A 13055-nucleotide genomic window follows, 5' to 3' on the forward strand; every position below is an offset into this window, starting at 1 on the left:
GATATTATTTGGTTCTTATTGTATAATGTTAATTTATAGTCCACAAATGCATCCCTCTAAGAATCTGTGAATAAAAGTGGCTCATCTCAAGAAAAGAATAGAATGTTTTGTTTCTCACTGAATTTGGATTAAAAAGCAAAAATAGAAAATTTACAAATGCATACTTTTAACTCTGAAGACACACAAAAAATAAAAAAGAGTGACTTTTGAACAAGGTTATTCATTACAGCATTACTTGTATAACAATTAGTTTTGTTAAACAAACCTATTTTTTATACCAAACCAAAATATCTACCAGTAGGGAGCTGGTTGAATGAGCTATGGTATAATCACACAATGGAATATGATGCAGCTATAAAAAAATATCTGTCTATATTACTCTGTAGTGATCTCAAATACCTATTCTTGATAAAACTTCAGTTTATAGAATAGTATATTCTATTTTCCAAGAATTGTTCAACTTATTTTTCATCCAACATTAACATGTTCATTTGAACCCTGCTACTCCTCCTTCAAGTTGAGTATATAAAGATACATATCTCACTTTGAAACTCAGGAGACTTTTTGACTGTCTCATTAAGGTATGGTGGAAGTGAATTATGTCACTTCCAAGACTAGGTTATAAATGGCAATTAACTTCTGCCAGTCACAAGGTTGATTACTTTTGACTATATTCATCATGGATAGAGTAGCATGGATTCATCGTGGATAGAGTAGCACTCTATTTTCAGTGGAATACACACTAATTCTAGATGTGGATTTCCCTTCCTTCCCACAATATTTCCACAATCACCATCTTTGCATTTACAACATGCCTTATTCACCTTCATGATATTCTACAAAGAAACTTCTGACCAAGAAACTAATTTTTCAGCAAATGAAACAATGAGTTCATGTATATTGGGCAGATTGGCCTTTGGTTCCAGTAATGGAACCAGCTTGTTTGCTATACCTTGTGGAGTGAGAGTGTATATTTTCCAGGATGCAGTGTATATTCTAAATGAACAACTAATATATAATATGGTTTCTCTCAGAGTTAGGATTTATGCATCTGGGAATCAAGGAGTGGGAGTAGGAGTGGCTGTTCTGTCTATAACCCCAGGGATATAGTAGTTGCTTCCTATATCTGTAACATTGGGCTCTGCTCATATGGAGGTCTTAGATTACAAGGGCAAAATGCTTCCACCATGGGGTACAGGAATGAATCATTAAATTGGAACCAATAGGCAAAAAGGGAGTTATTACACTTATAGGTTAGATTGATCCTAAATATCAAGGGAAAATTGGGTTGCCATTATATTATGAGAGTAAGGAAGAGTACAGCTAAATTCAGGAGATCCTTTAGGGTGCCTCTGAGAACCCCCATGTCTTGTCACTAAAGTCAGTGGTAACTAGAATGGATCAATAGAGGGAGCAATTCCAATGGCCCAGACCTTCAGGAATGAAGATTTAGGTCACCCTCCTAGGCAAGGAACCACCATCCGTTAAGGTGCTTGCCAAGGTCATAGCGGAAATGGAATGTGTAGTGGAGGATCATCATAAAATCAGTAATGACCATTTGTCAAGTTGAAGAAATGAATTGATAGTCATGAATATTTCTTCCTCACATTGATATACATACATAAACATATGTGTTTACATATATGTTTACATTGTTACATATATACGTAAGCCATCTTTTTCTTACTCTCTACCATTCTCTACCATCTAATGTGTTAATAGTAGGAAGCACCATGTCAGTACTTAAGTTATAGAATACCAAAGGGGAAGCATGCTTCACCAAGAAGAGGAATGAACATTACTCAAGATGAGTAAAGGAACTTTGTGTCCTCTTTTGGGAAGAGGGTGGTATGTTTTTGGTTAAATGAGGTATAGTTGCATTATGTTAGATGGAATCATGATTTTGCTATTGAATTTTGGGGCCACTTAAGTATGAATAAAAGAGAGATGCATATTGGATAACAGATTGACAAAGGATGGACTGTGGTAGCTTTGTATGGTGTCAGCTTAGTTGGAGCTAAGTTTTCTAGAGTTCTCTTCCATGCATGGTTCTAGGTTAGGATGGGTCACAAGCGAAATTTGCATGGTATTTGAAGACTGATTGGAATCAGCTGCTGGACATATACTTCTATCAATGTGAGGTCAGGCACCATTGCAGCTCATACAGCCTATGTCATTGTGATGGCTCTGCATAGGGCAGCGGCTCAGCAGGCAGTTCCTTCAAATTCCCCTGGATTCTCCTTCAGCTTCTGCCAATACTGGTGGTGTGGGGGGCTAACATTGTGGCAAAGCATTCCAGCTCTTGGGCACGTCATCCACATCATCAGAGTCAGAGGCTTGGAGATGCTGAGACACCATTGCCAGTGCAGATGAGAGACAGATGTAGGTTCCAGCGCCTCTTCAAAGGCTCTGGTTTGTCCCTATTCTCCTCGCTTTATGTGCAGCATTCCTTCCCTGACGGCTGGGCAGGCTGACTTTAAGCCCAGCACGAGATCCAGGGGCACAAGGCTTACATAGACAGCTTAACCAGCGTTCTTGATTGCATAATGTCTAATCCCTACAATAAATCCTTTATATCACTCATAGTAGTTCTCCTTCACTGATCAAATCCTAATACATTCAAGAAGAGTTTGTAAAGTATTTTAACTTTTTTAAGTGGAAAGATAATCTGGAAAGTAAGAAAAATGGTTACTCTATGGGAAAGAGAGAATAAGGAGGGAAGAGGATGAAGCTGGAAACTGAAAGTGTTTTAGTTCATAGTTTTGACTTTGAAATCCTGTCAATATTTTTCATTAATTTAAAGCCAAAATAAAAAACAAACAGAAAAACCAAAGTAATCCCTTAAAATGGAAGAAACCAAAAATGAGCCTGTTAGAATATAAACTTGGTGGAATAACCAGGTACAGCAGTTATTTGAAATGACTTTTAAAAACAATACTTGACTCAAAAATGCAGAAGTACATATTCTAAGTTCTGAAAAGAACAACACAGACTGTAAACTGCCCTCAGCGGACAGGCTTATTTTTAATGACAATGTGGATAATTATATTTTGAAACTATATAATATACATACACAAACTGTGTTGGATGTAACACACATACATATTAGCATAAGATAAAGCAAATATAATTATGCTAACATCATTTAGATTCCCAAGTTTTTAGGAGAAAAAATATACATATTTTAAAAATCGTGTAAAGTGTTACACATTAAACCATATGATGCTAATTCCAAATATCAGCATGAATTCATAATCTATTGTTTTTCTACAATTTGTATATCTTCTAGCTCTGTGCCCTGAAAGTTCTAGAAGCAAGCAGCATTCCTAATGCCCATAGTGTCATCCCTAAATGTAACTTACCAGTGAAAGGAACTGTGGTCCTTGGGAAAACGGCTGATTCAGAGTCTAAGGCAGGAAATGTACAAGATGAACTTGAAATAGACTGCTGTACCTAAAAGCAAGAAATCCAGCAAAGAGGAAACAGGAGTCACTGGCATTGACAGGATAGCTTGAACGCACGCACACACACACACACACACACACACACACACACACACACACATACAAATTATGGTTGCAATGGACTGAAATCATAAAGTATGCTAAAATGCATGGGTTCTTAAAACAAATGACAGAACAGAGAAAAAATTGTTGGTCTCCTTAAGAAAGGGCACCAACTCAAAATTATTTTGAGAATTAACAAAAAGGAGGAATCAAACATTCCCCTGTCTTCAGTAGATTTTCTAAGTCATCAAATTGTTGATTCAGATTCTTTATGTAAGAATCAAGGCTATTCAATGCAGGAGGACTGCTAAACTAGAAAGTCCTGTAAGTCCAATAACTAAAGGAATAATATACCTAGGCAATAACATTAATAGATGCTAAAATCCTTCAGTGAAAATTTGATAGGGATGTAAGAAAGGGATGATATTGTAGGAATCTATTGATGAATCTTTATAATATTAAATTCAGAGGACTGATACAATGTGTCTCTTAATGCAATGCAATGGGATGCTCAATATAATACTCAATAAGTAGATCTAACTAACTAGATCCAGAAAATAAAGGAAATTATTGGTAAAATAATAAAAATAACATGTTGGTAATTATTGAAGCTTGCTTATAGGAACATGGAAGTTTATTCTCTCATTTTCTATGTACATTTGCAATTTTCATAGTAGTTATAAATTTCTAAACATTGTATATTTTGATTTTTAAAAGAAACGCTCAATTATTGGTGAAGAAACAATTTTTATTTTTGTTTTTTAAATAATTTAAAACTCTTTTAAAACCTGAAAATTGTGTGATTCCATGTTTCTTCTTTTTCTATATATCCTAAGGCATAGTATATATATGTTACTCGAAAGTGTAAACAAGGTATTATGATAAGCAGGATGCTGCTCTTGAGGTGAGAATCAAACTCAACAATATTTCTAATATTTTTCCAATGTCTAATATTCAATTACTGAAAAAAAGTAAAACACTCTTCTGGTTTTAAATGCTTTTAAATTAATGTTTTGTAACAGTGTTGCAGAATAAAAGTCTTTTGCTTTTGTAAATATTAAAAGTAATCTTAAAACTATGAATTAAATTTACTTAAAACTATTAATTTTCAGGAGTTACTATGATGACTTCAGCCCCCAAATTCAGATTTTTATCATCTCCTTTTGATAATTTCTTCTAGCAATTGATTTGTGAGGCTGTGTGTCTTTTTAAGTTAATAAGTGATTTTTACCTCCTGAACTCAGAATCATAGGGATATACTATAACACCAGCACAATCTCAAGGTTAAATGAGTTTGGGAAACTCATTTAGAATTCCAAATTTGCTGTTTCCTTGAGATAGGTAATGGGCCACCGGGGTCAAGCTTCCTAACATAGCAGTGGTCAGCACAAGTCATTTGCAAAACCCCCTTTCTCAAAAGAAACTGTACTGATGATTTTCTTTTAAAGACAGTATTTGTGGCTTAATGCCTGCCCTCTTTGTTCTCCAGCCTACCTGAGCCATGGTGCTTAGTGGGTGGGAAATTAATGAATGAATGCAGCAGTCTGGGAGAAATTAGAGAAAAGAATGCTTAACCCAGCTCTAAGAGATTAAGCAACTACCAGAAGAAAAGAAAAAGCTGCTGAAAAAGCTGCTCACTGGAGCCCTATCAAGGGGATGTTTTCCAAAGCAGCTGCACAAATATACCCACTAGAGTAGGGCAGCTTTCACCCTGCAAATGTTTGGAAAATATATCCTCCAGGCTTCTCCCTCCTGCTGTAGATCCGTAGGGTATATTAATGGCTGGCAGACAGCAGTATGCTGTGTCTGATTGCTCATGGCATTATTTTTTCCTCCAAAGTTTGCATCAGAGAATATTTTTCAAAATGTTTCTAAAGGTCATTTCGAATCTTATTGAAAGTAAGAAAATAATGAGATGCCTGGAAATGTTGAAACACTTCCTTTCAAATTGGTAGCTGAAACACAATAAGCCTTGATGTATATGTCATCAAGACAGGCTTCATTTTCTGCAGAGATGCTCTCTCCCAAATGAAGTAACATACCTAAACTTGGCAGAGTTCAGTCTCATCTGTGCTAAAGTTTTTAGGACATATATTGTGAAATTTCTAAAACATTTTGTGTATTTCCAAGAATATAATTTCATTTCTGCCTCTAGTAATTTCCAATAATTATAAAAGAGTTACTAAAATGCAAAAGAACAGGGGAGCCTGGGTGGCTTAGTTGGTTAAGCATGGGACTCTTGAATTTGGCTCAGGACATGATCCAAGTCTTGGGATTAACACACAGCTTCAGATTTTCTCTCTCTCTCTCTCTCCCCCTCTGCCCCCCTCCTGTTTATGGGCATGCTCTCTCTCACTCTCTGTAAAATAAAAATAAAAAATAAAATAAATAAAATGCAGAAGAGCAAAATCCTTGCAAAAGTGTCACTAACGATTCACCCAATGCTAAGATTCCTAAATATAAGTTGCACTTGTTTCTCTAATAAACAGCAAAACCATATAATATAAAATGCTGTGCAAGCAACACTTTTCAATTCTAATGAAATAAATAATAATGATGTTGATGATTAAAATAATCATTTGGGAAGTATAGTTGTTTACTACTCCTGAACGAATTGGTAGTATTTACTGCTTATAAATTACGACAAAATAGCTATAATATAAGGTTGAAATTATTAGCAAATGTAAAAATTTGACTTACTAATTTTATTTTTTTTAATGTTTATTTATTTTAGAGAGACAGAGGGAGAGTGGGGGAGGGGCAGAGAGAGAGGGAGATACAGAATCTGAAGCAGGCTCCAGGCTTTGGGCTGTCAGCACAGAGCCAGATATGGGGCTAGAACCCACGAACTATGAGATCGTGACCTGAGCCGAAGTCAGTCACTTAACCAACTGAGCCACCCAGGCACCCCTTGACTTACTAATTTTGACGCTTATAAAAATCATGTCCAAATAATCCCTTCTGAGGAGAGTATAAGACGGAAAACTTATAAAATCATGCAACTTTAGAGCTGAAATGAACCGCTGAGATCATTTCATTTAACCTCTTACTTTTTCACAGGAGGAAATAAGAGGCCCAGACAGCAGAATTTTTTTTGCCCACAGTAATTAGTGCCAGTGTTGGAACTAGAACCCAAATTGTCTATCTCCAAATTGAGGGGGAAGAAAAACAGTAAGGTTGGCAAGCATCGCTACCTTCTTTTGGAGCTGTCAACCTTCAAAATGAAACAGGCAGTTATTTACTAGCAAAATGAGTTTGTTCTGGAATGGCAGGGGAATAACAATTTGAGATACAAGCTGTACTGAATCATAGGCAGATCTGGAGAGACAAAGGGAAGGTCAGCTTTTATTAGATTTTATGAGAAAAGTGGGAAGAAGGGTTGTTTTAAGCAAAAGTTCATTGGAGAAGAACAGAAGTTTGAGGTCAGAGAGGTTCCTTGTTGGTTGCAAGCGTTGGTTAGTGTGTTGTTGCTGGGGCACAGAGGGATCTTCCTTCTTTGTCTTAAAAACAGGAGATAAAATGCCCCTGTGAACAATATCCTTCCTTGTCAAGACAATTCTTACTTTCCTTTGGTGGTTATGCAGGCTGCAGCCAGTGGTGTATGTGGGAAAGCACTCTTCCATGGCAGAATAAGATGGAATAGATGTAATGTAGACAACAACTTACTATGGACCAGATACTGTCCCAATGCCTTTTATACGGATAATCATATTTAAATTGCTGAAACTCTATGAGATAGTTATCACAGATGATAAAAGCAAAGCACATAGTTTGTAAATGATCTACGCAAATCACATGGGTAAGAAGTGTTGGAGGCAGAATTTCATTCCAAACACTGTGACTCTAGAGAAGTGTTCTTGATGATTATTCCACACCATATATGAAAATGTGCCAATTCTGTCATTACAGATTATAGTCACAGTCAACTTTTGAAGTTTCATTTTGGTAAATAATTTCAATCTTATGCAGCATGCATTTTACCACAACTCACGAGGAGTAAACATCACTGATAGGACATTTAGTTCCTTTGTCTGGGGGACAGGAGGTGATGCCTATGGAAAGGAGATTCATCAGTCTATTTAATAAACAGGGCCTATTCTGCATGCCAGGCACCAGGCATGGAAATACAATGGGAAGCAAGAGAGGTGTATGGAAGATGAGTCGTATAATACATAATGAAAAATAAAAATCCAAGACATATATCACTTATGTTAGATTTAGAAAATTTTCATGAATTCTCTTAAACAAGTAGAAGAGATGGTAACTTGATTAGAAAAAAAAAAGAAAACAAGGTAGTTTCAAAAAGCCAAACTATGAAGAATGATCTCTAGGAAATATTGAGTGCTGGAAACAGTGCATGTCAAAGACCTCCATTCTCCAATATTGATTAGAATTGAGTGAAGACCAAACTCCCTTTCAAGAGTATTAACTTTCTTGACAGATATTTTACTGGGGCAGTAAGTGAGGAGAGAAAGAACATCTCTTTCTTTAGCTCTCAAAACACCATCTTACCCATTTTTATTTCTTATTCTTCCGTGAACTAACAATGAAAAGGTCAAGGGAATTTTTTTAAACCACTGCTATATACCTACTATCAGAAGTTTCTACTATATTTAAGAAATGGCAATGGGATTAAGTAGGCAGTAAGACCTTCCAGAACATACAACATGGAATATGATTTAAAATCTTTTATTCCCCCAAGACAAATCAGAATATTGGTTAAAAAAAAAAAAAAAAAAAGAAGCATCTCATTTACCCTAAAATGGGAAACATCAATGAACTTGGCACAGGCTTTTATTTGTAATCACATTTTTCTAACCCAAAATACTTCACTTTGATCAAAATTGGAAGCAAACATTTTCATATCTATGTAGTCTTCATACAGATTTGATCAAGGATTTCTGGATTGTTTTATTGCAAAATGTGTGTGCATATCCATATTAGGCACATTAGTCTTAGGTGGAAAATCTGCTGGGTTAATTGTCTTTGTTCTATTCTAGAACAACACATGTAATTAGCCATTTAATTAAAGCTTGCTGAGGAGGGTGATTCATATTCAACTATGTCTTTGCTTCGAGTATGCAGCAGTGAGGAAAGGGGTTATCACCTCCAGTCTCTGCCTACTGTTTTAAATTTCATCCCCTAAATAATGAGGAACTTAAAGTTCTCTCTTTCTTACTGGCCTTTGGGATTGAGTCATTATTAATCTTTATAAAATAAGGCACTCTTTAGGGTAGCAAAGTGGCTTTACTTGCTATGATTTGGTTGATACTGGGTAGAACCCTGATACAAACAAGTGAACAAACAAACAAACAAACAAAACAAAACCAATAGCTTATGTCACGTATAATGTTTTCATACTTAGCAACAGTTCCTATACGTGGCTGGCACCTCACAAATATTTATGTAATGAATGGATGAATCCCTTTCAATCCAATACTTTAGAAGCGCCCTATCAAAACGAGATCAGAACTAGTTGAAATCAAAGCCCCTAGTGGATGAAGCAGGTTAAGCCTTTGGAGTGGTAGAGAACAGTGAGGGGTCTGGAATGATTCACAGGCCAATAAATTCAGAGGAGAGAGTCTCAAAGCCAAACACCAATTAACTGCTTTGCACAGCACCTTGGAAAGAAGGCCATAAAATTATAAAATCATGTGTGTGGACCTTATAAATTGAAACTTTTGGGTGATGATGCTGGTGTTGTTATTCTGTAAATGGGAACTGTTCCAATTATGAATTATTGGTCTGGGGACAACTCTAATGATGAATTATCAGAAATTACATTTGATAATCTTCAGAAAAAATGGTTAGTAAATCTCAGTATTTTGGGCATTCCCAAAGATACAAAGAAATCTGGAAGAAAGTTTCCACTCTCTGTGATGCACATTGCTTTATTTAGTGCTTATAACAATAAGTGAATATTATTTGCCCTTGTATTACAGATGGGCAAATGAATCTCAGACAGTCTAACTACGTGGTATAATGCCTCATAAATAGTAAGAAGCTAAGCTGGAAATTAACCAGAAGCCCATATCCTTGTTATTACTCTACTCTGAAAACCCATAGTAGAAGATAGTGTATAGCAAGTACTAATACCCTTGTAGAAATCCTCAGCCTGGTCCATAATAGGCTCACCTAAGAAGTTAGTGAATGAGTAACCCATTTAGCATGTCAATCATCATTTTTATTTTATTTTTTTTTACTGAGCTAATACCATCAGAACTACCCAACCCCAACACCCCTGTTTTGTCGAAATTAGCTGAATGTTTGCCTCTGTTCTCTAATTTCATATCAATTGAAGAGATTTAGTGTATAGAGTCTTATTTTCTGATTATAGAATTTGCAAATTCTAGCCCCTGAGTACTGAATTGTGTAAGGTCAAATTAGAAAAGTGTTTCCTTATGTTCTGTTCTTTAAATAATTTTGGATTTGAATCGTCAGACTCAGAAACCAAGTTTCGTGATTTCCAGTTACAGGAGAGCATGGGATTCAGTCTTTAAAAGACAAAAATGAGGGGGCACCTGAGTGATTCAGTCATTTGAGCTTCTGACTCCTGATTTAGGCTCAGGTCATGATCACATGGTTCATGGGATGGAGTCCTATGTCCGGCTCTGTACTGACAGTGCAGAGCCTGCTTGGGATTCTCTCTCTCTGCCCCTCCCCTGATTGTGTGCTCTCTCTCTCTCTCTCTCTCTCTCTCTCGCTCTCTGTCTCAAAATAAATAAACATTTTTCAAAAAGAGACAAAAATGAGACAAGAATGTGTCCTAATATTTAGAATATTCTTAGGGATTTATTAATATTTCCTCTAGCAAGATGAAACTATGGCATCAAATACCCTTGAGGAAATGTGCTTAAATGTGCAGGGATCTGGGTGTGGACTTTCATCTATTTTTATTCCTCCCTGGATATTCTGTATGATTTTCACACAAAGTGTGTTGGAAAGGATGGCACTACTAATTAATTTCTTCCTGGTTTATTTATATATATTTTTTTCATACCCTGAGTCTGCTAGATTGAATTTTGGGGGAGAAAGTAAAACAAATCAGTGTATTAAGAGTAGTATGACTATCTACCTGGAGATTCCCTCCAAGATGGCAGGGCTAAACAAAAAACCTAGGGAACAGGTATATTGACTTTTTACCTGAATTACTTTTCATTCCCTGGAAAGGTGAAAGTACAGAAGAATGCTACCTACAGAGAATTGACCTTGTAACTTGGCATGGTAAATTTTTTTAACGTAAATCCAGCTATAGATGAAGAGTTACATAATTTATACTACGTAAGGATATAATTCAGAACATGTTCAAGAAAAAGATACCAGTTCTAACACTTACTTAAATGTATCCCCTTGAGAAGTTATTCTCCCCAAGCCTCAGTTTTTCTCTCTGTAAAATGGCATAGTAATAATACCTACTTCAAATGGTTATCTTGAAAGTTAAATGAGAGAACCCATGTTTACTACTTAATGACAAAAGGTCTGACACACAATGAGTGCTCAGTTATGGTGAATGATGACAATTACGTTCTTTTAGAGCTCAAGTTGTTTTCACACACTTGCTCTTATTTTTCTTCAAGTGACTACATGTATGTAATAGCTTTATTTTCTCACAAGGGTCAAGAGTAAGATTTTGTGAAATCAAAGGAAACATTTCATTAATTAAAAATAAAGCAAGCAAACAAACAAACAAACAAACAAAAAACCCTCCTGAAAATTAGGAAGAACAAAGTAGAAAAGGAAGATGGGTGCATTCAAGGTTGTGTTATTCTACCCTTAAAAGCTAGAGGAAGAGCAAAATAACAAACCCCTTCTGTTAATGTAGATTCAGGAGACTGAGAATAAGTGACTTTCTCGGGATCACAGAGTGATATTGCTACAGATGGGAGACTAAAGCTTCATGAATGGTAAATCCCCACAATCACGTCTGCATCTTTTCAAGCCTTTTCCATTTTTCTGATTGCTCTTTCTACTATTTCACAGTGGTATGTTGAAAGCACTAATGGAATTTTAAGGCTAAGAATATTTCACATTTTATTACGTACTTATGAGGTAATATCTGTCATCACGTGGTAATGAAGACACAGATGACAGGTAATAGTAGTTGCTGTTCCTCATGGAACTGCAGGGAACAAGGGGGCACCATTGCTATGGGCATGTAGGCCAGGCTTAGCTGCAAGCCTGATAGTCTTAACTGGAGGGGAACATCACATTCAATACAAAAGTGTCAGTTGTGGGGCTCCTTGGTGGCTCAGTAGGTCAAGTGACTCTTGTTTTCCGCTCAGGTCATGATCTCACAGTTTGTGGGTTCAAGCCCCCCATTGAGCTCTGTGCTGACAGTACAGGGCCTGCTTGGGATTCCCTCTCTTTCTCTCTCTCTCTCTCTCTCTCTCTCTGCCCCTCCTCCGTTCACACTCTCTCTCTCTCAAAAAGAAATCAACATTAAAAAATTTTTTTTGAAATGTCGATTGTAAGAAAAATTCCTAAGGTTGTGTCTGCCACACGAACAACATTTTACTTGACCCTATTCTTGCAGCTATGTCCTGTTACACTGCATGTGATTATAAAGATCAGACTGTGGCTGAAGGCTAAACTGTAGCTCTCTCCAGGGATTTTTGTTTTCAAACTGCAGAGTTTCTGGTGTGTTGTTAGTCACTTTGGTTTGAATTAAAGCTGAGTTAATTACGTCCGGTTAACTTCTTTAATCCTTCTCTCTCCCGTCTCCTGTCACTTCCCTATGGAGTTCTTGTCCAATCCTCACTCACGGCCAGGAATCTAGTTATAAGTGCAAGATGGGATCTTGTTTCCTTCAGGATAGTTTGGTTACCGGGCATATTTCCTTCATGCTCAGTACCTCCACTGAACTGTGATTGTAGTCAGAGCTGTGGCTGCGTTCCCTTTGCTCGGCAGTGTTTCCCTCGTCCATTGTGGTGCTGGGCACCAAGTGCCTCCCGCAAACATTTGATGAATGAACACGTTTTGAATTAGGTGGAGAAATGGTTCCTGGGCTCTTCGTAAAAAATTTACCTGTGTTCATTTTTGGAGAAAAGGTTTATCTGGAAATAATATTAATAGTTCTATATTATAGTCTTGATGAAGTTCTGATCAAGGAAGATGTTCAGGCTTTTCCCAAAAAGTCAGTCTTTTATTATAGGTAGAAAGAGTTAATGAGTTTGTGTTTACAGTGGTACTCAGGAAGTGGATAAACTGATTAGGCTGGTGATTGGCTCTGAACTTTTTTTTTTAATTTTTTTTTTTTAACGTTTATTTATTTTTGAGACAGAGAGAGACAGAACATGAACGGGGGAGGGTCAGAGAGAGAGGGAGACACAGAATCTGAAACAGGCTCCAGGCTCTGAGCTGTCAGCACAGAGCCCGACACGGGGCTTGAACTCACGGACCGCGAGATCATGACCTGAGCTGAAGTCGGACACTTACCCGACTGAGCCACCCAGGCGCCCCAACTCTGAACTTTTAAAGAAGATTGGAAACGTGTGTGATACCTAAAGTTGCCTCATGTGTTTTATCTGTAAGACCAGCCCTGAACAGCCT

This window comes from Panthera tigris, chromosome C1 (genome assembly GCF_018350195.1).
Source record: "Panthera tigris isolate Pti1 chromosome C1, P.tigris_Pti1_mat1.1, whole genome shotgun sequence".
NCBI classification, from domain to species: Eukaryota; Metazoa; Chordata; class Mammalia; order Carnivora; family Felidae; genus Panthera; species Panthera tigris.